Source organism: Oryctolagus cuniculus, chromosome 6 (assembly GCF_964237555.1).
Source record: "Oryctolagus cuniculus chromosome 6, mOryCun1.1, whole genome shotgun sequence".
NCBI classification, from domain to species: Eukaryota; Metazoa; Chordata; class Mammalia; order Lagomorpha; family Leporidae; genus Oryctolagus; species Oryctolagus cuniculus.
Genome location: NC_091437.1, coordinates 26,514,384 through 26,539,913, shown reverse-complemented (window position 1 = coordinate 26,539,913; position 25,530 = coordinate 26,514,384). Strand labels below are relative to the sequence as shown.

At 48.0% G+C, this 25,530-nt stretch overlaps 1 protein-coding gene across 5 annotated transcripts in view; it reads right to left on the bottom strand.

The window, feature by feature from the left end:
- CTNNA1 (catenin alpha 1) overlaps nt 1-25,530 on the bottom strand; it is a 364,979-nt gene that overhangs the window by 145,575 nt on the left and 193,874 nt on the right. The window contains exon 1 of one of the 5 annotated variants that reach the window (XM_070075026.1): nt 23,571-23,678. The exons of 2 other annotated variants lie outside the window; for them this stretch is intronic. The gene's annotated coding sequence lies outside the window, so the exon portion shown is untranslated. Of the gene's footprint in view, nt 1-22,864; nt 22,995-23,192; nt 23,258-23,570; nt 23,679-25,530 lie in introns of those variants that run through there. 2 more of the 5 variants (XM_070075025.1, XM_051843320.2) reach the window with 2 other exon arrangements.

Below are 25,530 nucleotides of genomic sequence, written 5' to 3'. Positions count from 1 at the left end.
ATTATCATTGTTAAATTTCTCAATTTTGGGGCCGGCGCTGCACCACAGCATATTAAAGCCGTGGTCTGAGTGCCAGTATCCTATATGGGTGCCGGTGTGAGACCACGCTGCTCTACTTCCCATCCAGCTCCCTGCTAATGCAGCTGGAAAAGCAGCAGAGGTTGGCCCACGTCTTGGGGCCCTGCTCGCACATGAGAGACCTGAATGAAGCTCCTGGCTTTGGCCTGGCCCAGTCCCAGCCATTGCAGCCATTTGGGGAGTAAACCAGTGGATAGAAGATGTCTCTGTTTCTCCTCCTCTCTTTGTGCCTCTCAAATAAATTCCTTTAAAAAAAAAAATCTAAATTTTCATCATTACATTGTGGTTACCCAAGCATCAAAAAATGCTAAAATCACTGAGATGGGGATGCCTAAAGGAGTCTGGATTTGCCTAATCTGATAACACAGAATGCCAGGTGCCAGAGAATTTGTTTCACTGCAGGTGGGCAAATTTGCTCTTACAGGCCCATGCTTGGGTTTTTAAAGGTTATTTGACCACTAAACTGATCAACCCAAGTCAGTAAACCTTAGGAGACAGAATGCTCTAGATTGCTAAAGGGCTACAGACAGTTCAAGCAAATGTCATCAAATGTCACAGATAAGACATTTCAGAAGAAACTATTTGCCTGGTGTATCCTACATTCCACAGGCCCTGCTTCAACACAAATGAAACAGAACTTTCAAGATTTTAGAGGGAGGGAACCAAGTGGCAAGTTAAGCGAAGCTAGCTGAAGTGGACATTTAGATACATGTGGTCACATCCGTACTTAATTATTAAACAAGAACATAATGCAGTTTTCCAAATAAATATACTCTTCTACTTTTCTTCAAATGATCATTTCTTGGCTTTTCCTAATTTTGTTTTTCTGTTTTTTAAGATTTATTTACTTACATGAAAGTCAGAGTTACAGAGAGAGGAGAGACATAAAGAGCTCTTCCATCCACTGGTTCACTCCCCAGATGGCCACAATGACCAGAGCTGTGCTGATTCAGAGCCAGGAGCTTCTTCCAGGTCTCCTATGTGGGTGCAGGGGCCCAAGCACTTGGGTCATCTTCTACTGCTTTCCCAAGCCATAGCAGAGAGCTGGATTGGAAGTAGAGCAGCCAGGACATGAACTGGCACCCATATGGGATGCCAGCACTGCAGACAGTAGCTTTACCCACTACGCCACAGCACCGGCCCCCACATCTTCTTCAGTAATGTCTCTGAGAAGGTGTCCTTCTTTCCCCATAAAAATTCATGAGACTCACGTACTTGCTAAAGGGGTTAAAAGCAAAGGACTCAATCACTCCTTTACATTCAGAAACTTGAACTATACTGACACTTGAAAATTGAGAACTCATTCAGTGTTTTCAAAATTTTCAATATGCATGATGGAAGCGGACTGCCTGGTACAAGCACCTTTAATCAAGTCCTGCCAAGAGTGACACTGAACATTATTAAACCATGCTAGCAAGTCAAGTTGTGCTTTCAAGGACTCCAACCCTAAGAGGATTTCAAAAAAGAAAAATAGAGAACTTAAAAGCTGGAGAGAACGTGCTCCACTGAAAAGAACACCAACTTCTGTTGCCAACTGTGTCACTAACTTATTCCCTTGACCTTGGGCAAGGCATTGCACCCTTCCAGATCCTCTCCTTGAATGAGGTTGAATTCTATACTCTAAGCCCCGCCAGCCCTGACATTCTAATGCTCTTTTCATTTATGTTCTCTCAACAGTCTTTGAATTGTTTTATTCAACTTAATTTTCTCAGGTTTAGAATGTGGTTTTCCTAGCTATATTTTAGGGTTAAGGATGATAATGATGCTTTGTGATTCTTTACATCCCGTAACTCAGTGGCCCGGTGCTTTGTGCAGGCAGGCAGGCATTAGCTGAACTGAATTTCTGCCAGCTGATTTGAAAATATTTACAAGCCTCCAAGAAAAAGGCTTCTGCCTTAATCTTAGTCATATCTTCTGGTCATCTACAATTAATGGTATTGCTCAAAGACGCTAAACAAATAACTTCTAAACTCTTGGCAGTTTCTAGCTTTCCAATTAACTTACAGAACACTCCTTCGCAAGATCTATTACAAAACATACTGGAGCTAGCCAACCTTAATGAATTACAGCAACCTTAGGTTTCCAAGAGGAACTGTGGTTAGTGGAACTAAATAAAAAGTTAAACTGTAGTTATTCAGTCTTCATTACCTCATAAATGGCAATCCTGGCTATAAAACAAAAAGTCTGCTATAAATTCAACAAGGGGGTAGCGATGTAGTCATTTGACTAGTACTCTTTATGAAACAAGAGAAATGGAGAAGCACTAAGAAAAAATAAAAGCACACTTCCATCAGAGCCAAGGGGCTGAGGGCTGGCAAACGACCCCATTCCTGCAAAGACAGGCACACCTTCTCAAAAGCAGGCAGAAGCTCATTACAGGGGCATGGCCACATCATTCTGAAATGTGTCTACTGCAAAGCTTTACACAATCCTTAACCAAGCTACTGAATGCCAATTTTTTTTAAGAGCAAGGTTAAGTGAATGAAATGTTAGGATGGTTCGTTTAAATGCCAATTAGGAAATTTAGAAAATAAAAGTATCTAAAGCAACAAAACTGTCACACTGCACAAAATATAGCATTGCAGATTACTCAGTGCTGTCACAGTTACACCAGGTTATATTCGTGTTAAGCAGAACTAACAAAGCTATAGGAATCTCTCAATTTCCTGGTAACTACAAAAAAAAAAAAAAAAAAGACCCTGATAATTAAGGCTCGCATCCCCCTCACCTGTCACCTTCTGCTTCTAAACTGTAAACCAAATGAGGTCTGAGGGGAAGGGTGAGAAAGTAAAAAGTATAAACAGCTCCCTTTTCTAATCACAACTACAATGTTTTCATTCATCATAATTCTGAGTCTATGTTAAGCCTGAGAGCCAAAATAAAAAGGTTCCAAGTACCTAACACAAAGCAACTGGATTAATGAGCCAGCCATCATCTGTCTGACCAACCCACACATTTTATATCAGACATTCATATGGCACACAGAAGTTGTCACTCTCCTTTCAAATATACAGATCTAAGGGCAAAAGGACATTCGGCAGATCCTTTAAAAAATAATTACAATAGGCCGGCGCCGCGGCTCACTAGGCTAATCCTCTGCCTAGCGGCGCCGGCACACTGGGTTCTAGTCCCAGTCGGGGCGCCGGATTCTGTCCCGGTTGCCCCTCTTCCAGGCCAGCTCTCTGCTGTGGCCAGGGAGTGCAGTGGAGGATGGCCCAAGTGCTTGGGCCCTGCACCCGCATGGGAGACCAGGATAAGTACCTGGCTCCTGCCATCCGATCAGCGCGGTGCGCCGGCCGCAGCGCGCCGGCCGTGGCGGCCATTGGAGGGTGAACCAACGGCAAAGGAAGACCTTTCTCTCTGTCTCTCTCTCTCACTGTCCACTCTGCCTGTCAAAAAAAATAATAATAATTACAATAGGCAGCAGACATTTGGCACAGCAGTCAAGTGACTGCTTGGAATGCCCATATCCCATACCAGAGACCTGGTTTGAATCCCAGCTCAGTTTGTGATCCAGCACCAGGTGATGGCTCAAGTATTTGGGGGGTCCTTAACACCACTATGGGAGACCTGGATGGAGTTCTGGGATCCTGGCTCTGGCAAGGCTTGGCCTGGCCTGCAGACATTTGGGGAGTGAACCAGCAGATAAAGACCTCTTTCTCCTTCTCTTTCAAATAACATGAAAACAACTTAAATGTTTTTAAATAAAGCAAAATTCCAAAAATAATCCAAATTATTAAATCATTCTTAATGTTGTTCCTTTTCTTATTTTCTTGAGAACACCAAAGGCAATGGGGAAACACAGGGAACACATAATCAAAGAAATGTCATGGCCCTGAGGCCAGCATTGTGGCGCTGCTGGTTAGGCTACCACCTGCAATGCTGGCATTCTTTACTGGTTCCACTCCTGGCAACTCCACTTCAATGCAGCTCCCTGCTGGTATGCCTGGGAAAGCAAGAGAGGATGGCTCAGGTACTTAGGCCCCTACCATCAACATGGTAGACCTGGATGAAACTCCTGGTTCCTAGCTTTGGTCTGGCCCAGCCCTGGCCATCGCAGCCATTTGGAAAGTGAACCAGTGAATGGAAGATCATGTCTCTCCCACTCTCTCTGTAACCATGCTTTTCAAATAAATTGGAAAAAAAAAAAAAAAAGGGTGGGGGCGGTGGGAGGAGTGAGGGAAGGAGGATCGAATTCAGGCAGGCAGGCCATGGCCAAAGCACAAGGAGACAAACTAATTACAAAAAGTACTAAGAAAAGGACAAAAGGTAAACTTAAATATGCAGTGTTCTGTCCACCTTTCAGCCAATTACTTGGCAAGTATTTAGGCACCTTCTCCATACAGACACCATTCCAGACAACAGAACTCTGGCCTTCATAAAGCTTGCACTACAGCAATGATATAAAAAAGTAAATTAAAAAAAAAATAATGCTAGCCAGAGTAGTGGAATTAGGTAGAGTCCCTGGAGGGTTTTTCTGCCTTGGGAAGATCTGAGCCAAAAACTCAAAGTGAATAGAAAACCTAATTAAGTACCTGGGGGAAGAGATTACAAGAAGAGCTAACAGAGATAAGACAGCATTTTGGCTTGGAAAAAGAGGCAGGCAACATGGCTGGAGCAGAACAAGAAGAGGAGCGGGTGTTGTGGCACAGCATGGAACTCCTGGCTCCTGGCTTTGGCCTGACCCAGCCCTGGCTGTTAACATGCATTTTGGGAGTGGACCAAAGGACAGAAGATCTCTGTCACTCTGCCTTTCAAATGAGTAAATATATAAACTTTTAAAAAGAAGAGAGAACACAGCAATCCCAGATGTGAAGTGACAGTTTGCTGTATGGAGCAGATATCTGTTTATGCACTTAGCTTCTGCCCCATTATGGCTGAGACCAGTAACAACAGAAGAGTGTTTAACAGAAAGCTAGCTGTGTTAAGCTTTCATCACAGACACTGATTATGGATATACAGGAAGTCCCTGTTTCCACAGAAGAGTGAATGACTCCAGTCAGAAAAGCAAAGGATATGAAATACGCATCTGCACAAGAGAAAGGAAACACAACAGGGAAAAGAGGTTTTTGTTTTCCAACAAAGGGACTAAGAGGCAGAGAAATTTTTCACACAGCTGAGAAGCCCACAAAGAACATACTTTTCTTGGAGAGCCAGGCGAGAAGACACCTAGAGTTGAGAAGAGATTCATAGCTGCTACCCAGATGGAACAAAAACAGACAAGAAGGGACCAGTGTTGTGACACAACAAGTTAAGCTGCCACCTGCTACACCAGCAGTCCATGCTGGAATTCTGGTTTAAGTCTAGCTGCTCAGCTTCCGACCCAGCTACCTGCCAACGTGCCCAGGAAGGCAACAGAAGATGGCCCAAGGAAGACGGAAGGTATGTTTCCCTCCCTCTCTTTCACTCCACCTTTAGAATAAATAAAGTGTGGGGGTTTTCTGGTAAGAAAAACAGTAAGAATTTCTAACACATGCATCTATTGTATGTACTTTTGATACCCTATTTTGTCATTTATTCATCATTGACAAATTACCATGTTCTGAATCCTGCTAGATGCCAAAGACTAATTAGAAATCCCTAGCACATACCACAGCAACTAATTATTAAGACCAAAAGGAAACAAGAAACAGGTGTCTTGACAATGAAAAAAATCTGGCAGATGTTACTTAATCAACTGTTTTAAACTCAGCATCGCCACCAATGGAACAATCTGACAACCTGTTGGTGCAATGTCCAAAGAAAAACACACCATCTATCAGACAATGCCAAGAGTGGGGCACCTACAAAACTTGCCTCATCTCTTACAAAACATCCATGTCATGGAGGAAAAAAGGTTGGAAATCAAGATCACTAAATCCAATATGTGATCATTTAGAGAGTCCTGTTATGTATAGAAATGGATATGAGGGGCCAGCACTGTGATGTAGCAGGTAAAGCCGCCGCCTGCAGTGCCAGCATCCCATATGGGTGCCAGTTTGTATCCCAGCTGCTCCACTTCCAATACAGCTCTCTCCTATGGCCTGGGAAAGCAGTAGAAGATGGCCCAAACCCTTGGGACCCTGCACCCATGCAGTAGATCAGGAAGAAGCTCCTGGCTCCTGGCTTCGGATCAGTGCAGCTTGGCTGTTGTGGCCAATTGGGGAGTGAACCAGCGGATGTAAGACCTCTCTCTCTTTCTCTGCCTCTCCTTGTCTCTGTGGCTCTTTCAAATAAATAAATAAATCTTTTTAAAAAAAAAAAAAAAAGGATATGAAATACACCAGGCCAACTGGTACAATCTGGATAGGAATACGGTGAATATGGACTGTACAAGAGATTAGTACCCCCTGTGGATCCTGATAAAGGCAGATTCTAATCCAGAAGACCTAGGGTAGCAGCAAGTTGAAGAATTTAAGTCTTTTAAATTAATTAATTAGTTTATTTGAAAGGCAGAGTGACAGAGACAGAGCGGGACTTCCTTCCATCCAATGGCACTCTCCAAATGCCTCCAACAATCAGAACTGAACCAAGCCAAAGCAGCAACTCAATCCAGGTATCCCAAGTCAGTGGTACTTGGGCTAAATACTTGGGCCACCATTTGCTGGCTCCCAGGTGCATCAGCAAGAAGCTGGATGCAAAGCAGAGGCAGGACTTGATCCCAGGCTCTCTGCGTCCCAAACAGCAACTTAACCACCTGAGCCACAACACCCATCCCCAAGCTGAAAAACTTAGGAATGATGTGCCACAGGGCTGCAGTTAATTTACAAATGACTCACAAAAACAGTTCACGCAGCATAATTGAGCACATCTGAAAATGTCACCAATTGGTAAATCTAAGTGAACTGGTGAATCAAATGCGCGTGGTACTTACCAATTTTTTTTTGGACAGGCAGAGTTAGACAGTGAGAAAAAGGTCTTCCTTCCATTGGTTTACCCCCCAAATAGCCACTATGGCCAGCCAGCATGCTGCGCCAATCCAAAGCCAGGAGCCAGGTGCTTCCTCCTGGTCTCCCACGCGGGTGCAGGACCCAAGGACTTGGGCCATCCTCCACTGCACACCCGGGCCACAGCAGAGAGCTGGCCTGGAAGAGGGGCAACCGGGACAGAATCCGGCACCCCGACCGGGACTAGAACCCGGTGTGCCGGCGCCGCAAGGCAGAGGATTAGCCTAGTGAGCCACGGCGCCAGCCACTTAACAATTTTTTTGTAGGTTTTCAGATTTTACAAAGAGCACTTCGAGCTCTGATATAGTAGGTAAAGCCACTACCTACAGCAATGACATCCCATGGGCACCCATTCAAGTTTTGGCTGCTCCACTTCCAATCCAGCTCCCTTCTAATGGGCCTGGGAAAGTAGCGTAAGATGGCCCAAGTACTTGGACCCCTACACCCATGTGGGAGACCCGGATGAAGTCCTGACTCTTGGCTTTGGATCAGCCCAGCTCCAGCCACCGCAGCCATCTATCTGGGGGATGAACCAGCAAATGGAAGATCTCTTTCTGTAATTCTTTCAAATAAATAAATAAATCTTTAAAAAAATTTACCAAGAAAAGTTGGAGGAAAAGGCTCACAATTTACACAGCAAACAAGTTATGATCCAACAGCAGGTGTAAAGTTATAAAGTGCCCAATAGAGGCTCGGAACACCCAGGAGGGGCTTCCAACCACTCAGTGAGGGCTCACTGACAAGTGGCAGCTACCCAAGGGAAGGGAGGCCGAACGATGGCACCTTCCAGCAACCGCAGTGTGGTGAGAAACAGGCAGGCACTAAAGTGGCAGGTGATAAGGCTAAAGGATAAGCTAAGAAAGTAACAAGGCATTAGAGGTTTGCATTTTATCCTTCCTAACTTAAAAATATCTTGGGGGGCCGGCGCCATGGTGTAGTAGGTTAATCCTCTGCCTGCGGTGCCGGCATCCCATATGGGCGCCGATTGGAGTTCCAGTTGCTCCACTTCCAACCCAGCTCTCTGCTACAGCCTGGGAAAGCAGTAGAAGATGGCCCAAGTCCTTGGGCCCCTGCACTCATATGGGAGACCAGGAAGAAGCACCTGGCTCCTGGCTTTGGCTTGGCACAGCTCCGGCTGTTGCAGCCATTTGGAGAGTGAACCAACAGAAGGAAGACATTTCACTGTCTCTCCCTCTCACTGTCTGCAACTCTAACTCTCAAAATAAATAAAATATTTTTAAAATATTTTGGACCCATTCTATTCTTCCAGTTTAGAACAATTACTTGATGGGGTTGGCACTGTGGCGTAGTGGATAAAGCCACCGCCTGCAGTGCCAGCATCCCATATGGGCACTGGTTCGAGTCCCAGCTGCTCCACTTCCGATCCAGCTCTATGCTTTGGCCTAGGAAAGCAGTAGAAGATGGCCCAAGTGTTTGGTCCCCTGCACCCATGTGTGAGACCTGGAGGAAGTTCCTGTCTTCAGCCTGGCCCAGCTCTTGGCTGTTGCATCATTTGGGGAGTGAATCAGTGGATGGAAGACCTCTCTGTCTCTCTCTCTCCCTCTCTCTCCCTCTCTGCCTCTGTAACTCTGCCTTTCAAATAAGTAAATAAATCTTGGAATAACCCCTCCCCTCCACCACCAAGAACAACAAAGGATCAAACCTCACTTCCAGTCAGCACAGTGCAGGAAACAGCCAGACGGCCCTCTCCATGGGAGCTTATAGGACCTCTTCATGCACTGAAACTCCACGGCCCCCAAACCAAGCCTATTTCCCCTATGTCCCCCTATTCCCTTCAGACTAAGCCCTCTATGGCCTACGCCACCCCCAGTGACCAAAGTTCACCAAACCAGGACCCCTAGAAGGAGAATGGATCCAGGTTCTCCTCCTCCCTTCTCTTCTCCCTCTCTGCACCTCAGTAACACCTCCATCACATCACCAAGGCTTCCTATTCTCATTCTCCCTGGCTTGGTGTATCTAGAAGTCTTCTCACTTCCAATCATTCTCCGGGCAGCCCTAGTTGTCACTGTCATTGGCTTACTCTCCTCTGGAAAACCCTGGGATGGCTTCCTCACCACAGATGGGATGCAGCCAAAAGCACACCAACCACACCTGTTCCCTGCCGGAGCCAGCACTGCCTCCAGAACCTCAGACAAGGCCGCTCCTGCACTCACAGCTCCTTCCAGACTCTTCCACCGTAAAGCTCTCACCCTCTTTCAAGACATGGTCACATGTCAACTCCGCCTCACATAGGAAACCCTGCCTGCGGTTCCCAAGCCTCACCACATAGCACTTGTATCTGCGTGTCTGTTCCCCAGGAATGTGGGGGCTCCTTTCAGCATACACAGTGTGGCTTTTCTGAGTGTGATCTTTACCAATCTAACATTCTACACATGTGTAACTGAATCGGCCCTATTACTTTGGGTTTCATCTAGTAACATTAGCACATGAAAAACAAATAAGGAGTTACCACTCTTGTTGCAGTTTAGCAAAAACAGGTACACACTGCTAATTCTTACCAATCAGCAATGTCACCAAAGCTCATCACTTTAGTTCATCAACTTCCAGAAGTAAGCAATGTTGGCTTACACATTAACATCTCCCAGCACCTGGCACACCACTCTGAAAGCAGACTTTTTATAAACGTACCGTATTGAGGTAAACCCTTCCCAATGTAACTGAGATACAGCAATTGAGGTATTCCATTAAGCCACCTAGAAAATATTAGATCTTTCACTGATCGTAAAGAAATCAAGTCAACTTCAGTGTCTCTCAAGGGCTGCCATCTTCCATCTCCTTGAATTTTCCCCCCTCCTAAAGGGATCAAATTTAACATTTCACCTGGCCATTTCTCTGTATAATGACAGGTTTCTAAAGATATACTTCAGGTTCAGTCTAAACCTTTTCTGAGAACATGCTGACCCCAGGTCCGCTGGAACAAGAAAGCAGTAACAGATCATTTTAGAAAAATTCCCTAGAAATAGAAAACCCCCCAAACACCAGCTCATCAGTGATGACCTCCCTCTCCCTTTCAGCCTCGGATTACTCACTGCACTATCATATTTCATAAACCATGATTAAGAGTCTGGATTAATAGTGAAATATTTAACATAATGAAATATTCAACACACCATGAAGGAATGTTAACAATGCATCTTCGTGCTCAGGAAGAAAGCATGTGTCAGCTGCACGGGGCAAATGGACTATTAGGAAATGCTCCTATCCTTCATGTCACTTGAAACGGGCCACACTGAATGTGTTTTCTGAGTTATGACAGCACTTAAGGTTTCAAGAACAGTTTGCAGTATAACCTGGTTAATAAACCAGTACAGGATTATGTAACCTCATATTAACCAGGTTTCCAACTCACATCCTCAATTTAGAATGTCAGATACTAACAAAATAACACAAACCACAGCAATAAAACATTTTCAAGACAACTGATTGTCCACTTACTTTTGATAATATCTAATAATGAAACCTCAGAACACAAAAATAAGGGAACTCTGCAGCTCAATATAACGGAATGGAACAGTCAAAAACTAAGCAGTCTAGTCTGTGCAGCAGGTTAAACCACCACCTGCACCACCAGCAACCCCTATCAGACCACTGGGGTTCAAGTGCCAGCTGCTCTGCTTCCAATCCAGCTTCCTGTTAATGTGCCTGGAAGGCAACAGAAGATAGCCCAAATCCTGAGACTCATATCATCCATTTGAGAGACCTGGACTGAATTTCTGGCTCCTGGCTTCAGCCTCGTCCAGCCCTGGCTGTTGCAGACATTTGGGGAGTGAACCAGCAGATGGCAAGATCTCTCTGTAGCTCTGCCTTTCAAATAAATGAATCAATCTCACACACACACACACACACACACACACACAGAGAGAGCATTCTAGGAACAAATTACCCTTTAAACTAGCAAATAAATAAGATTATTTAACAATAAGATTAAACTGGGTTAAAGTACTCAATATCAAAATTTTAATGCAACACAAGTTCTGTAAAGTCCTCTTAAAATGAAAATTACAATAGTTTGCACACTATAATTACATGCCTTCTCTTCATAAAATAAGAACATGGAAAAATGGCAGACATTTTAAAAAACCAATCACATTACTCACACACTTGTTCCAAATGATCAAATCTTGGTTACAAATATTTAGACCAACCAGAGTCACCCTTCAAACGCTATGTACATTAGATAAGTTACTCCAAACTTGCAGTCAGTGACAAGGCACAAACTAAATCCCAATCAAAAAGTAGGGCAGGAGGGCCGGCATCACGGCTCAATAGGCTAATCCTCCACCGAGCAGCGCCAGCACACTGGATTCTAGTCCCCGTCGGGGTGCCGGATTCTGTCCCGGTTGCTCCTCTTCCAGGCCAGCTCTCTGCTATGGCCTGGTTGTGCAGTGGAGGATGGCCCAAGTTCTTGGGCCCTGCACCCGCGTGGGAGACCAGGAGAAGCACCTGGCCCCTGGCTTCGGATCAGTGCAATGCGCCGGCCGCGGCGGCCATTGGAGGGTGAACCAACAGCAAAAGGAAGACCTTTCTCTCTCTCTCTCTCTCTCTCTCTCTCTTTTTCTCTCTCACTGTCCACTCTGTCAAAAAAAAAAAGTAGGGCAGGGGCTGACGCTGTGGCAAAGCAGATAAAGGCACCACCTGCAGTGCCAGTTGGAGTCCTGGCTGCTCCAGTTCTGATCCAGTTCTCTGCTATGGCCTGAGAAGGCAGTAGAAGGTGGCCCAAGTTCTTGCACCTGTACCCATGTGGGAAACCCAGAAGAAGCTCCTGGCTCCTGGCTTTGGATCGGCCAACAGCTCCAGCTGTTGCAGCCATTTAGGGAGTGAACCAGAGAATGGAAGATCTGTCTGTCTGTCTCTCTCTCTAATTCTCTGTAACTCTGCCTTTCAAATAAATAAATCTTTAAAGAAAAAAAAAAAAGTAGGGCTGAGAGATGGCAGTCCAGCAACAAGTAAATAGAAATGCATGTTAATTTCAAGCTCTATTAGAACCAGAGTTGGGGCACACTTGCACGTGGAAAAAAGAAAAGTGACAACTATGAAAAAAACTAAGAAAATAATGAGCACTGAGAGGTTCTAACTGAGAAAGGGCAATGTGGATGGTTTACTGCACACTGCAAACCCTCAGTAACGGATGACTCAGTGCAGCATTCTTACCAGTGAGCAAACAGCATGCAGCAGGCCAAGCTGAGCCAGACTGTCCAATCCTCACCCCCACTAGGTGCAGGTCTACAACCACAGGAGCTGAGCAGACACCAGCTGCATAAGCAACACCCTCTAGGTTCTGGAAGCCAGCACAGACACTCCAGCAAGTTTCAGAAACTGCTGCTCTACGAGACCTGCCTAAATGCCTGATGTGTTTGTTTGTTCCTTCAGAGAAAACAGAAAATGCTAATAAGACAAATCCTCCAACATGTATAGTATAACCAGGATTTCTTTATGGCGTCAAAGTTGTGATAATGGAGTTCATGTTTTTCACTACTTATTTATTAGACGGTCAAAACTGCCGAGAAATTTTTGAATGAATTTCTTTTTAACTTGCTCATTTTTTCACTTTTTCATACAATAAAATTTACTCTTGAGTGGTATAGAAGTATTGTGGTGTAGCAGATAAAGTCACTGCCTGCCACGCCAGCATCCCATATGGGCACTGGTTCCCATCCCAGGTGCTCCACTTCCAATTCAGCTCCCTGATAATGTACCCGCGAAAAGCAGAAAATGGCCCAAGTGTTCGGACACTTGCACTCAAGTAGGAGACCTGGATAAGAGTTCCTGGCTCAGCCCTGCTTATTATGACCATCTGGGGAGTCAATCAGCGAATGGAAGGTATCTTTCTCTCTTCCTCCCTCTCCCTCGCTCTGTGTCTATCTGTGTTTGTGTCTCCTTCTCTAACTCTGCCTTTCAAATAAATAAATCTTTTTATTTCTTAAAGATTTACTATATTTGCAGGTGGCGGCTTTACCCACTATGCCATAATGCCAGGCCCTCAATAAATCTTTTGTAAGTAAATACATACATACATACATACAGTGCTGTAGAGGCCCACATCATGGTGCAGATGTTTAACCAACGGCTGCAACATCACCATCCCAGATGGGTTCTGGCTCAAGTCCCAGCTGCTCTACTTCTGGCCCAGCTCCCTGCTCATGCATCTGGGAAAGCAGAAGATGGCCCAAGTACCACAATGGAGTTCTGGCCCCTGGCTTGGGCCTGGCCCAGTCCCAGATCTTGTGTACATTTGGGGAGTGAACCAGAAAACGGAAGATCTCTCTGTCTCTCCTCCTGTCTCTGTAACTCTGCCTTTCAAACAAATAAATAAACCTTTGAAAAATAAACAGGGGGCCAGTGCTGTGGCGTAGCAAGTAAAGCCACTGCCTGCAGCGCCAGCCTCCCATATGGGCACCAGTTGGAGTCCCAGCTGCTCCACTTCCAATCCAGCTCCCTGCTGATGGCCTAGGAAAACAGCAGAGGATGGCCTGGGTGCTTGGGCCCCTGCACCTACGTGGGAGACCTGGAAGAAGCTCCTGACTCCTAGCTTTGGATCAGCTCAGCTCCAGCAATTGCAGCCATTTGAGGAGTGAACCAGCCAATGGCAGATCTCGCTCTCTGCCTCTGTAACTTTGCCTTTCAAATAAATAAATAAATATTTTTTAAAAAATAGTTATTGAGGCCGGCACTGTGGCGCAGCAGGTTAACGCCCTGGCCTGCAGCACCGGCATCCCATATGCATGCTGGTTCGAGACCTGGCTGCTCCGCTTCCGATCCAGCTCTCTGCTGTGGCCTAGGAAAGCAGCAGAAGATGGCCCAAGTCCTTGGGCCCCTGCACCCACGTGGGAGACCCGGAGGAAGCTCCTGGCTCCTCGCTTTGGATCGGCGTTGCAGTCATCTGGGGGGGTGAATCAGCAGATGGAAGACCTCTCTCTCTCTCTCTCTGCCTCTCCTTTTCTCTTTTTGTGACTCCAACTTTCAAATTAATAAATAAATCTTTTTAAAAAAAAAAAGGAATAGTTATTTATAAATAAATAAATAAAAACAAGAAGTGGAGCAGCCAGGACTCGAACCACTGGTCATATGAAATGACAGCACTGTAGGTGGCGGCTTTACCTGCTGCACCACAGCTCCAGCCCTAAATGATTTTATTTTTAAAGCAGCATATACATACAACTAAACCACAGAACCTATGTGTACAAAACAGTATTTATGGGGCCAGCGCTGTGACGGAGTGGGTTAAGCCATGGCCTACAGTGCTGCCTCCCATATGGGCGCTGGTTTTCAAGTCCCTGCTGCTTCATTGCTGGTTTCCAGCTCCCTGCTGATGCACCTGGGAAAGCAGTGGAAGGTGGCCCAAATGGTTGAGGCCAGCACCCACAAGGGAGACCCAGAAGCTCTTGGCTTCAGCCTCACACAGCCCTGGCCACTGTGGCTGTTTGCAGAATGAACCAGCAGGTGGAAGACCTCTGTCTCTCCTCTTTCTAACTCAGTCATTCAAATAAATAAATAAGTCTTTAAAAAAATAAAAAAAGTATTTACTCAGGACTTCTGCTTCAAGAGCTAAATTAGCATTCAACTCTGAAAAGGCTGAAGGAGGATTACTGGTGAGAAGGTAGAGTTTCGGTCGTCCTTGACAAGGAACACTGCTGGATAAAAAATTTAGGGCCAAACCCTCTCTGGATGAGAGCAATGCCAGCAAGTGGTCCTCCCAGGACTTATCTGACCAGCCTATGGGACGTTTCTACCTCCATCCAAGGAGTGTGACCTGCCCACAAGATTCCTTCCGACTCATTCACTTATTCAGGTGGCCTGCAGTCCACACTGCCAAGCATTAAGTAGTGAGAAAGTTTGAACAGAAAATACCCTGATGTACCAGATGCCAATCAAGCCCATTTCCAGAGGGGAATTTGGCAGAATTTTAAAAGCAACAAAAAGTAGCTATCTTGGAAACAATCCACATCAACAAGAGGTAAGAGGATAAACAAACTGTGGTATATGTGAACAATGCGGTATTATTTCACCTTAAAAGAAAAGAGATTCTGGGAGGATGACAGTGTGGAAAGCACCAGGAATCTGTTTCTCCACACAGCCAACAACTACAGAGTCTGTCTGATGTTAACTACTCTGGAGTCTACTGAAGACCTGCAACTTCCATGCCGAGGCCTGCATTTTAAGTTGGGTTATCAATTTCTGCTCTTAGGTCAGCAGCAGCTCCCCACCCTCTAAACTCCAGTCCTGGAGCTGGTTATAAACAGCCTGCAGAAGCCAGGGTGGGCAAGAAGGACATCATTCTCCAAACGTGGGCGATCTGAGTGCTGCTTCAAATCAGCGAGGTGAAGCACTGCGAGGGGCGGCCATCACGGCACCCCCTCCAAGGCTGCACACCACCTCCCCCTTTAGCTTCCAAGGAATTTAATGGGCCAGTACCCTTTTCCTCCCCTGGCTTCCTTTTTTCTGATTCCTCTTTTTAGGAGCTGGACTTCAAAGACACATTTAAAAGCAATCATATTTAGAGGTGGAAGGAAAACAAAGAGTGACTGGGGTGCATGCCAAGACAAAGGCTCAGAAAGACCTAAGATCTTATGTTCACGCCTCAGGCTGATCCTGAGAAAGCAGACAGACCATTATAGAAAATACCAAGTTCTAGAAAGACGAAGAACCTGGGGCCAGAGCCATGGTGCAGCAGGTTAAGCCACTGCCTGCAGCATCAGCATCCCATTTGGGTGCCAGGTTGAGTCCTGGCTGCTCCACTTTCCAATCCTGCTTCCTGCTTATGTGCCTGGGAAAGCTGTGGAGGATGGCCCAAGAGCTTGGGGCCCCTGTACCCACACAGGAGACCCAGATGAAGCTCCTGGCTTCAACCAGCCCAGCCATGCCCATTGTGGCTATTTGGTGAGTGTATCAGATGAAGAGCTCTCTCTGTCTCTCCCTCTCCCTCTCTGTAACTGTGCCTCTCAAATAAATGTTAAAAAAAAAGCAAACAAACAAACAAAAAAACCACATTTAAAAAAAAAAAAAAGAAATGCTGTCAGCAGCCTCATTCGTTTCATTTAGCACTCTCCTGACTGCATCAAGAATGGCTGACCTCAAGGCCGGCATTGTGGCGTAGCAGGTAAAGCTGCCGCCTGCACTGCTGGCATCCCATATGGGCACCGATTCAAGTCCCAGATGCTCTGCTCTAACCTGGGAAAGCAGTAGAAGATGGCCCAAGTCTTTGGGCCCCAACACCCATGTGTGGGAGACCCAGAAGAAGCTCCTGGCTCCTGGCTTCAGATGAGCTCAGCTCCAACCATTGCAACCAGTTTTGGAGTGAACCAGCATATTAAAGAACTCTAACACTCTCTCTCTCTCTCTCTGCCTCTCTGCCTCTCAAATAAATAAATCTTAAAAAAAAAGAAAAAGAATGGCTGACCTATACCACCTGGGTCAGTGTGAGCACACCGTGTCAAGAGCACACCACAAGGAAATCACATGTCTCAGAACAGTGTCCCCATCGTGAACTGGCACACCGCTGTAGTTAACATGGTCAATTTTATAACCACCATATTCAAAAAAGAAAGCAAGCAAGCACTTTTCACCCAGGAATAATCAAGAACAGACAAAAGCTGCTTTAGCTACAAACTAAAGCCCCACCCTGGAAGGCTGCAAAGGGCTCTACCAGAGGCCTGATTAAGGCAGCTTCGCAACAGAAGACGAAGGGCATTAATATCCCACACTCGGAGTCAGTCATACTTCCACAGTTCTACAACTCAACTCACTCTACATTTTTAAGTCTCTGAAGTCTGGATGTTGTCTTACAACTGATGGCATTTTCTAGCTGATTTGGACACTTTTTTTAGATTTAGTTATTTTATTTGCAAGGCAGAGTTACAGAGAGGTCTTCCATCTCCTGGTTCACTCCCCAAACAGCCACAAAGGCCAGAGCTGAGCCAAACTGAAGCCAGTAGCCTAGAGTTTCTTCCAGGTCTCCCACATGGGTTCAGGGACCCAAGCACTTGGACCATCTTCTGCTACTTCCCCAGGAGCATTAGCAGGGAGCTGGATGGGAGTGGAGCAGTCCGGACTCAAACTATTGCCCATAGGGGATGTTGGCACCACAGTTGGCGGTTTTATCCACTATACCACAGCGCTGCCCCTTGGATGCATTTCTTCTTTGTTGTACATAAAATAAAGATTAGTCTTGCTATGGCCAGGGAGTGCAGTGGAGGATGGCCCAGGTGCTTGGGCCCTGCACCCCATGGGAGACCAGGAAAAGCACCTGGCTCCTGGCTCCTGCCATCGGATCAGCGCGGTGCGCTGGCCGCAGCGCGCCGGCTGCAGCAGCCATTGGAGGGTGAACCAACGGCAAAGGAAGACCTTTCTCTCTGTCTCTCTCACTGTCCACTCTGCCTGTCAAAAAATAAATAAAAAAAAATTAGTCTTACTATACCAATAGGGACAATGTTCAAGTTATATAAGTGGACAGATTACAAAAGAGCACAAAAAGTAATATCTAGTTTTCACAGAAGTTACATGTGGTCAGCATACATACCTAGACAAAATAATTAAAGGATATACAACAGAGGTGGGTGTTTGGTCTGGCAATTAAGCCACAAGTTAGGACACCCAAGTTCTATATGGGAGTGCCTGGGTTCAGTTCTCAACTGTGCTTATTCTAACTTCCGGCTTATGCAGACCCTGAAGACAGAGGTGATGACTCAAGTAGTTGGGTTCCTGCCACCCACATGGGAGACCTGGATCAAGTTCCTTGTTCATAGTTTCAGGCCCCTCAGTCACTGCAGGCATCTAGGCAATGAACCAGTGGACAGGAGATCTATTTCCCTCAATGTGTAAGGTGTGTGTGTGTGAGAGACACAGAATGAATTTCCACTGTTTCACTCCTCAACTGCCCACAATAGCAGGGAATGAGTCAGGCCCAGTAATGAGCCTAGAATGCCATCCAGGTCCTCCACATAGGTGGTACTGACTCCAGTACTTGAGGCCATCGCCACTGCCTTCCCAGCTGCATTAGCAGGAAGCTGGATTTGAAGCACAGTAGCTGAGACTCAAACCAGGCACTCCAATAAGGGATATGGGCACCCCAAGTGAGCTTAACCTGCTCGACCACAACACCTACCACAAGAAAAAACTTAATGAACTGGATGTTAAACTATGTCTCCACTCCCATACAGACTTGGCATAATCCTATATATACCGTAAGTGCATCTATTATAACTAATTCAATATTTATTGAGTAGTACCTGCCATGGGCAAAGAAATGAATCAGCTATTATCAGAAACAAAGATACACAACAAAAGTGCCTTGAAGGAGTTCAACATTTAGCAAAAGAATGTATGGTCTAAAGAGTTTTATTGAAGGTAAGTCAGCAACTTTTAATGATACTTAAATGCTGAACTTGTTCACTGGTTTTATTTGAAAGACAACCCACTCATTACAGATAAAAACATGTCCTGTCCAGCACTCCATAACTGAAAGAATGAGGGTTTTATCCTATCAGAAGTTAAAATAAATATCCTCTGTAAATCATTTGCTACATTATACAGATGACAAAGTTCAAACTCTAAGGCAGAGTCTCAGAATAAAACCTCTGAAGAGTATGTTACTGTTGTAATTCAACAGGTAACACACAGAAAATCAGTATCAAATTAGCAATAATAGGAAACATCCCAACACATAACTCTTTTTTAAAGACTTATTTATTTATTTGAGAGGCAGAGTTACAAACAGAGAGAGGAAGAAACAGGGAAATCTTCCCTCAGCTGGTTCACCCCCCCACCAAACGGTCCCAATGGCCAGAGCTGGGCTGATCCAAAGCCAAGAGCCTGGAGCCAAGAACTTCTTCTGGGTCTCCCACCTGGGTGCAGCGGCCTAAGCACTTGGGCCATCTCTACTGCTTTCCCAGGCCATAGCAGAGCGCTGGACTGGAAGTAGAGCAGCCAGGATTCAAACCAGCGTCCATATGGGATGCCAGTGCCACAGGAGGAGTCTTAATCTACTAAGCCACAATGCCAGCCCCAACTCCATTTTTCTTAATGATCTTTTAAGAATTTTTTTCACTTCAAGGGAGTATTCAGGCAATATGACACAGCAAGTTAAGCCACCACTTGAGACACTCTACGTCTGGTTCAAGTTCCAACTCCTCCACTTCCAACCCAGCTCCCTGCTAACATGCATCCTGAGGGGCAGCTGGTAGAAGTTCAAACACCTGCAACACGACCTGGCTCCAGCCTGTCCCCCCTTGCTGCTGAGGACATCTGGAGAGCGATTAGCTGACAGAAGAGATCTGTATATCTTTCTGTCTCTTTGCCTTTCAAGTAAATTAACATTTTTTTTTAAAAAAGAATCACACTTTATAATTTGAGAGATAAGGAAGCAGGCAGACAAGCAGAGCAAGCTCCCATCTGCTGGCTCATTCCCCAAATGCCCACAAGGCCCAGGAACAGCCCAGGCTGAACAGGAAGCCAAAGAGAACCAGGAATCCTAATCCAGGTCTCCCACATAGTGGCAGGGACTCAACCAATCAAGCCTTCACAGCTACCTCTGAGTGTACACGAGCTGGAAGCTGGAATCAGGAACAGAGCCGGGACTAGAACACAGACACTCCAGTATGAAATGTGGGCATCCCAACTTGGCATCTTAACCACTAGGCCAATGCTCATCTCAAAATTACATTTTAAAAATTCTTTCCTTGCCCTCCATGTGCTTGCTTACTCTAGGATAAAATGACTACAATGAAAATTTTCTGCCCTCAAGATATCCACAGTTTACCTGAGGGGGGAAATGCTCCAGGACACTGGATGTGGCAAGTTTCTTAGATATGACACCAGATGCATAAGCAACAAAAACAGATAAACTACACTTCATCAAAATTAGAAAACTCGAGGCTGCTGTGGTGCTGCAATGGGTTAAGTTGCACCTGCAGCACTGTTGCTTTATGGGCCCCGGTTCAAGTCCCAGCTGCTTCACTTCCAATCCAGCTCTCTGCTATGGCCTGGGAAGGCAATGGAAGATGACCCGAGCACCTGCGTGGGAGACCCGGAAGAAGTTGCTGGCTCCTGGCTTCGGATCAGCCCAGCTTCGGCCCTTGAGGCTATCTGGAGAGTGAACCAGCAGATCGAAGACACCCCGCCGCCTCTGCCTTTCTGCAACTCTTTCAAATAAAAAAATAAATCTTAAAAAAAAAAAAAAAAGGTTGCATCTGTGACGCCAGCATCCTAAATCATAGTGACAATTCAAGAGGCAGTTGCTCTGCTTCCAATCCAGCTCCCTGTCAATGTGCCTGGGAAAGAAATGGGAGACAGGCCAAGTGCTTATGCCCTTACCCCTCAAGGCAGACCTGGATGGAGTTCCAGGCTCCTGGCTTCCTCCTGGCCCAGCCACAGCTAACACAGCCATCTGGGGCTAGTGGAAGATCTCTTACTCTGTCTCCCCTTCTGTATCGGTCTGCCTTTCAAATAAATAGATAAACCTTGTTGAAAAAAAAATAATCTTGGGGCCGGCGCTGTGGTGCAGTGGGTTAACACCCTGGCCTGAAGCGCCAGCATCCCTTATGGGCACTGGTTCAAGACCCGATACAGCTCTCTGCTACGGCCTGGGATAGCAGTAGTAGATGGTCCAAGTCCTCAGGCCCCTGCACCCACATGGGAGACCCAGAAGAAGCTCCTGGCTGCGGATTGGCGAAGCTCCGGCCGTTGTGGCCATCTGGGGAGTGAACCATCGGCTGGAAGACCTCTCTCTCTCTCTCTCTCTCTCTCTCTCTCTGCCTCTCCTTTCTCTGTGTAACTCTGACTTTCAAATAAATAAAAATAAATCTTTTTAAAAAATGATGATCATCATCTGTGGTTGCCAGGCTACAGAATCTTCTGCATGTGTCAAGGTCCTGAGACAGGAAAGACTCCTTGTGCCTAGAGACCCAAGAGAGGACTGTGGAGAGGTGGTTCCGCTGGGGTCAGGAGAAGGCGCACATCAGATTGGCAGAGAGCGCAGAGGCAGGTCAAAGACAGCCATGCTGAAGAAGCCAAGGACTGGAGTCCCATAATCTGAGTTCCTCTGTCCTCATCCCCACCAGCACACACACCACCACCACTCCAGCCACCAGGATGTCTGTCACATTCTTTCTCAAAGAAATGACAAGGCCCTGCCAGTTGCTCTGCCTCTCCACACCTGCTTTATGCCTCCAGAAGAGAAAGGAGTCCCAGTTTGGACATGCTGAATTTGAGGTACCCCTGGCACTCCCAAACACTCCTCCGTACACAGCTGACCATGTAGGTCAGGAGGCACCTGCCCTCAAAACAGCCGTTCCTGCTCCAGCTTACGGCACTGATGACCACAAGACTGCGCAACGGCTCTCAGCTCTACGCGGTTACAAGGAATCAGGTTACTGATCAGAGTAAAAATGACGCCACAAGGAACTTCGGATACAGCCTTGGGCATGGGTGAAATGGGAGAAAAAATTAGGAAGAAAAAAACTGAGAAGAGCCAAAAGTAAAAGAAAACCAGGAAAGTGAGACCACGGTTCTCCAAAATCTCACAGTTTTGTATTTCTCTACCCTTCCACTTGGCAAACCTCAGCTCATGTTCCATCTAGTCCAAATGCCACCTTCTCCAGGAAGTCTTTCCAGACTTATCCACAGGCCCTGCTCAGGATTTCTCAAGTCTCCTCTGTATCACCACATACACGATTCTATTTTCCAGGAGCTTTTCTGAAGAACCCTGGTGTAACAGCTGACCCATCATCCTGCTCCAGCCTGGGCCTCTCCCTACTACAGTGAGAGCCTTTAGGGGCAGGTGACCACGTCTTCATTATCGGTGAGTCCTTAAGAAACAGGGTAAAAGGTTTTCTTTTTTTCTTTTAGCTAAAAGAAAGAAAGGTAAGTAACTGGACAGAGTGCAGATAACTCCCGCACTTGCCTCTCTTGTGAAAGATAACAACACAGCCTAATTAATGTGATCTGCACATTCCATTTCAAGTCACAGCCACCGGACGGTCTTAAAAAATCACTGCTCAACACAAACACGCTCTCGTCTGCCACAGCCGTCCATTTCCTTCATCAGAACAACGAACCGCCCTCACTCAGCCGGGGCTTCACACACGCACACGCACGGGAGCCGGGCGCGGGGCGAGGAGAGGGTGGCGCCCGCACCGCCCAGAGGCCGCCGCGGCCCAGCCGGGCCCGCATTCGGGGCGAGCTCCCAGCAAGTTCTCGCGCGCGCGCACCAACTCGCTCTCTCCTTTGAAAGTCAACACGAAGAAAAGTCCCGCTAACGCCACTGCTGACAGGGAGGCGTGAGGGAGTCCGGCTGAGGAATTCCAAAGGGAAGGGTGTGGTGCGCCCAGCCCGCGGCACTGGGCCCGAGAAAGGGAGGCCTCGACGCTGCCCGCCGCCGTCCGCCCCGCACCCCCGCAAGTCTCGGGGGCCGGTGGGGGGCCGGGGGGCAGAAACCAGAGAGCCAGACCACCGGGCCTGCCCTGCGCACGCAACGCCGAGCCCCCCGCCCCCGCCCGCGCGCGGACGTGCCCGCCGCCGAAGGCAAGGCAGCCGGCGCGCGCCCCGCGGCAGCCCGAACAAAGTTTAGAAACCGGGAGAAACTTTTCCAACAGGAAGCGCCGCGGCGCGCCGGGCCTGCGCCGCCTCCTCTCCGGCAGCCGCGGCGCCTCAACTTCCCGAGAGCCGGGGAAGGCCGGCCCCGCCCGCCCGGGGCCCAGGCCCGCGCCCCGCCGGGGAAGCGGCCGCCGACCCGACGCCGGACCCGCGCCCCCCGGGAGCCCGATTCCGGGCGGCGGCGCAGGAGAGACGGCGCCCCAGCCCCAGGACCCCCGCACTCGCGTCCAGGGAGGTGCGAAGAGAGTTACCTGCGGCGAGCGGGGCGAGCGCAGGACACTCCCGAAGCCAGAGGCCGACGCTGGCCGCTTTGTCTCCAGCCCGTCCGGCTCCCAGGAGGAAATGGGCCGCCGGCGCCCCCGCCCCCGGCCCGCCCCCCGCCCGCGGCCGCGGCCCCGCCCGCCCTTCCCAGCACCTCCCTCCGGCTCGCTCTTCCCCGCGCCTCCCGCCGCCTCCCGCTGGTTTCTCCCGGCCCGGAGGCCGGGGTTTGCGGGGAGCGGCCCTTCCGCAAAAGGAACCTAGCGGCGGGCCAGAACTCCCAGAGGACCTCTCCCTCTCTGCCCCTACCCCCGGCCTTACTTCGTCCCAGGCCCCGGTCGGGCGCTCGGGCCCCGACAGGAAGGAGGAGCGGTGACTCCTGGAACAGCCCGCGAGCGGGGGAGGGCGGGGGGCAGGTGAGTCACCGCTCGGCGCACAGGTGAGTCTCCGGGCGCGGCCCCGCGCCCGCCCCGCCCCGGCCGTAGCCCCCGGGACGGTGCGCGGCGACGCGGGGTCTTGGGAGGGTCACAGGTATCCTCGAAATGCGGGCGCCCCGAAAAATGCCCTGGGCCCGCTCCCTGGCTCTCCAGAAGGAGAAACTGAAGCCAAGTGGAAGCCTTGGAGCTTGGATCAGGGAGGAACTGGAGTCCGCCTGCCGGGACCTCGCACACCGAGAGCCAGAGGCATCCCCGGGCTCACCTGAGCGGGCCGAACGCGGAGCCCTCCAGGTCCCGCGGCCCCTCCTGACACAGCCCCGCTCTCAGCGCACGGCCACACGCGCTGGACAAGGGCCTATCCCAGTCCCTCTGGCCATTTAGGGAAGTTTACTCCCACCTTTCTTATCTTCCGGGTGAATGCTCCGAAAACAAAACAAAATGACAAAACAAACAAACGACACAGAAAGCAAACACGAATCCTATACATTCAACATCAACCGCTCCCTGGGTCATGGGACGGTGACCAAGATTGATTTCAGTACAGGCCTCTAAATCCAAAGGAACGCAGGCCCGGTGGTGCTGAGCAGGTGCCTGGGAGACCTGGCCCACTCCCGGAGCTGTGTCCCCTAGGTAGTGCCCAGTGTAATTCACAGAACCGGACTGTGCATCAGCAAAGGGCACCTGGACTTGAAGCCGGCAGAGAACAACCTTCAAGAGAAAGGCGAGGCCTGACCAGGCGGTGCTTGGTCAGCCCCACTCCCTTCTGTTTCTGGCTGGAATGTCAAGGGCTTCCTCCCTCTTCAACAGGCTACTGCAGAACATAGTAATCAATAAACATTTGAAATTACAGAGTTAAAGGACTGTGCTTCATGACTTGGTAAATCTATCAGTTTCACTTTGTGGCACAGTGGGTTAAGCCTCCAGCCTGTGATACTCTGGTATCCCATATGGGCACCCGTTCCACGTCCAGCTGCTCCACTTCTGATCCAGCTCCCTGCTAATGTGCCCGGGAAAGCAGTGGAAGAATGTTCCTGTCTTCCAGTCGGCCCAGACTCATCCACTGTGGGCATCTGAGGAGTAAACCAGCGGATGAAGCTATCCCTCTGTCTCTCCACATCTTTCTATCTCTGCCTTTCAAATAAATAAATAAATCTTTAAAAAATAAATCTATCACTTAATCCAGAACCAACTACTGAATTTGCAAGGACCCTTGTTCACAGATCATTAACTGTTTCCAAACAGCAGAGCATGAAGCCAAGCCTGGGATCTTTGTAAGAAAATGAGAGACCGCGCATGTCCAGTAAGCTGAGGCTCTGAGTCCTTTCCCTGCTTGTGAGAGACCCAAAAACTTACAGGGAGGCCTCAGGCACTCACTCTGCTGAGGAAGGGAATAAAAACGCTTGGTCCCCGTTCCCCCTTCATGAAAAATGTATTAGTGGAAACAAGTATTAAAACAAGTAATTCAGGGGTGGGCGCTTGGGATGTGCCTGCATCCCATATCCATTTGTCTAGTTCGAACAGCACCTCTGCTTCCAATCAGCTTCCTGTTCTTACATCCTCGGAGGCATTAGATGAAGCCTTAAGTACTTGAGTCCCTGCCACCCAAGGGGGAGACCTGGATGGAATTCAGGGTTCCTGGCTTTGGTCTGGCCCAGCTCTGGCTATTGCAGGCATTTGGGGTATAAACGATATGGGAGCATATGGAAGATTTCTCTCTCCTCCCTCCCCCCACCCATTCTGCCTTCCAAATAAATATAAGCATGTAGAAAGAAAACAGGTAATTCAGAGGGGAGGGAGGTTGGGTAACAGGTACTAAAACACAGTTACATGGGAGGAATGAACTGTAGGGGTGTGCAGCCCGCTGGGAAGACTGCAGCGATGATAACCTATTGTATACTACGTGAGTAAGTAGGAGAAAGGAGCTGAAAGTCTTCAAACATAAAGTAATGATGGGGAGAGGGAAGCATTAGTCATCCTTATGTGATCAATACACATTGTATATACATTGTTGAACTGTCACATACATTCTGCCCTACGATTATGTATGGCTATTAGGTGTTGATCAAAAATTGTGCTTGGGGCAGGCGCTATAGCCCAGCAGGTTACTGTGCTGCTTGAGATACCTGCAGCCCTCCTCAGAGTGCCCTTGGGAGTCCTGAATGCCCTGTTTCCTGCTAATGCACCCAGAAGGCAGCAGATGATGACCCAAGTACTTGAGTTCC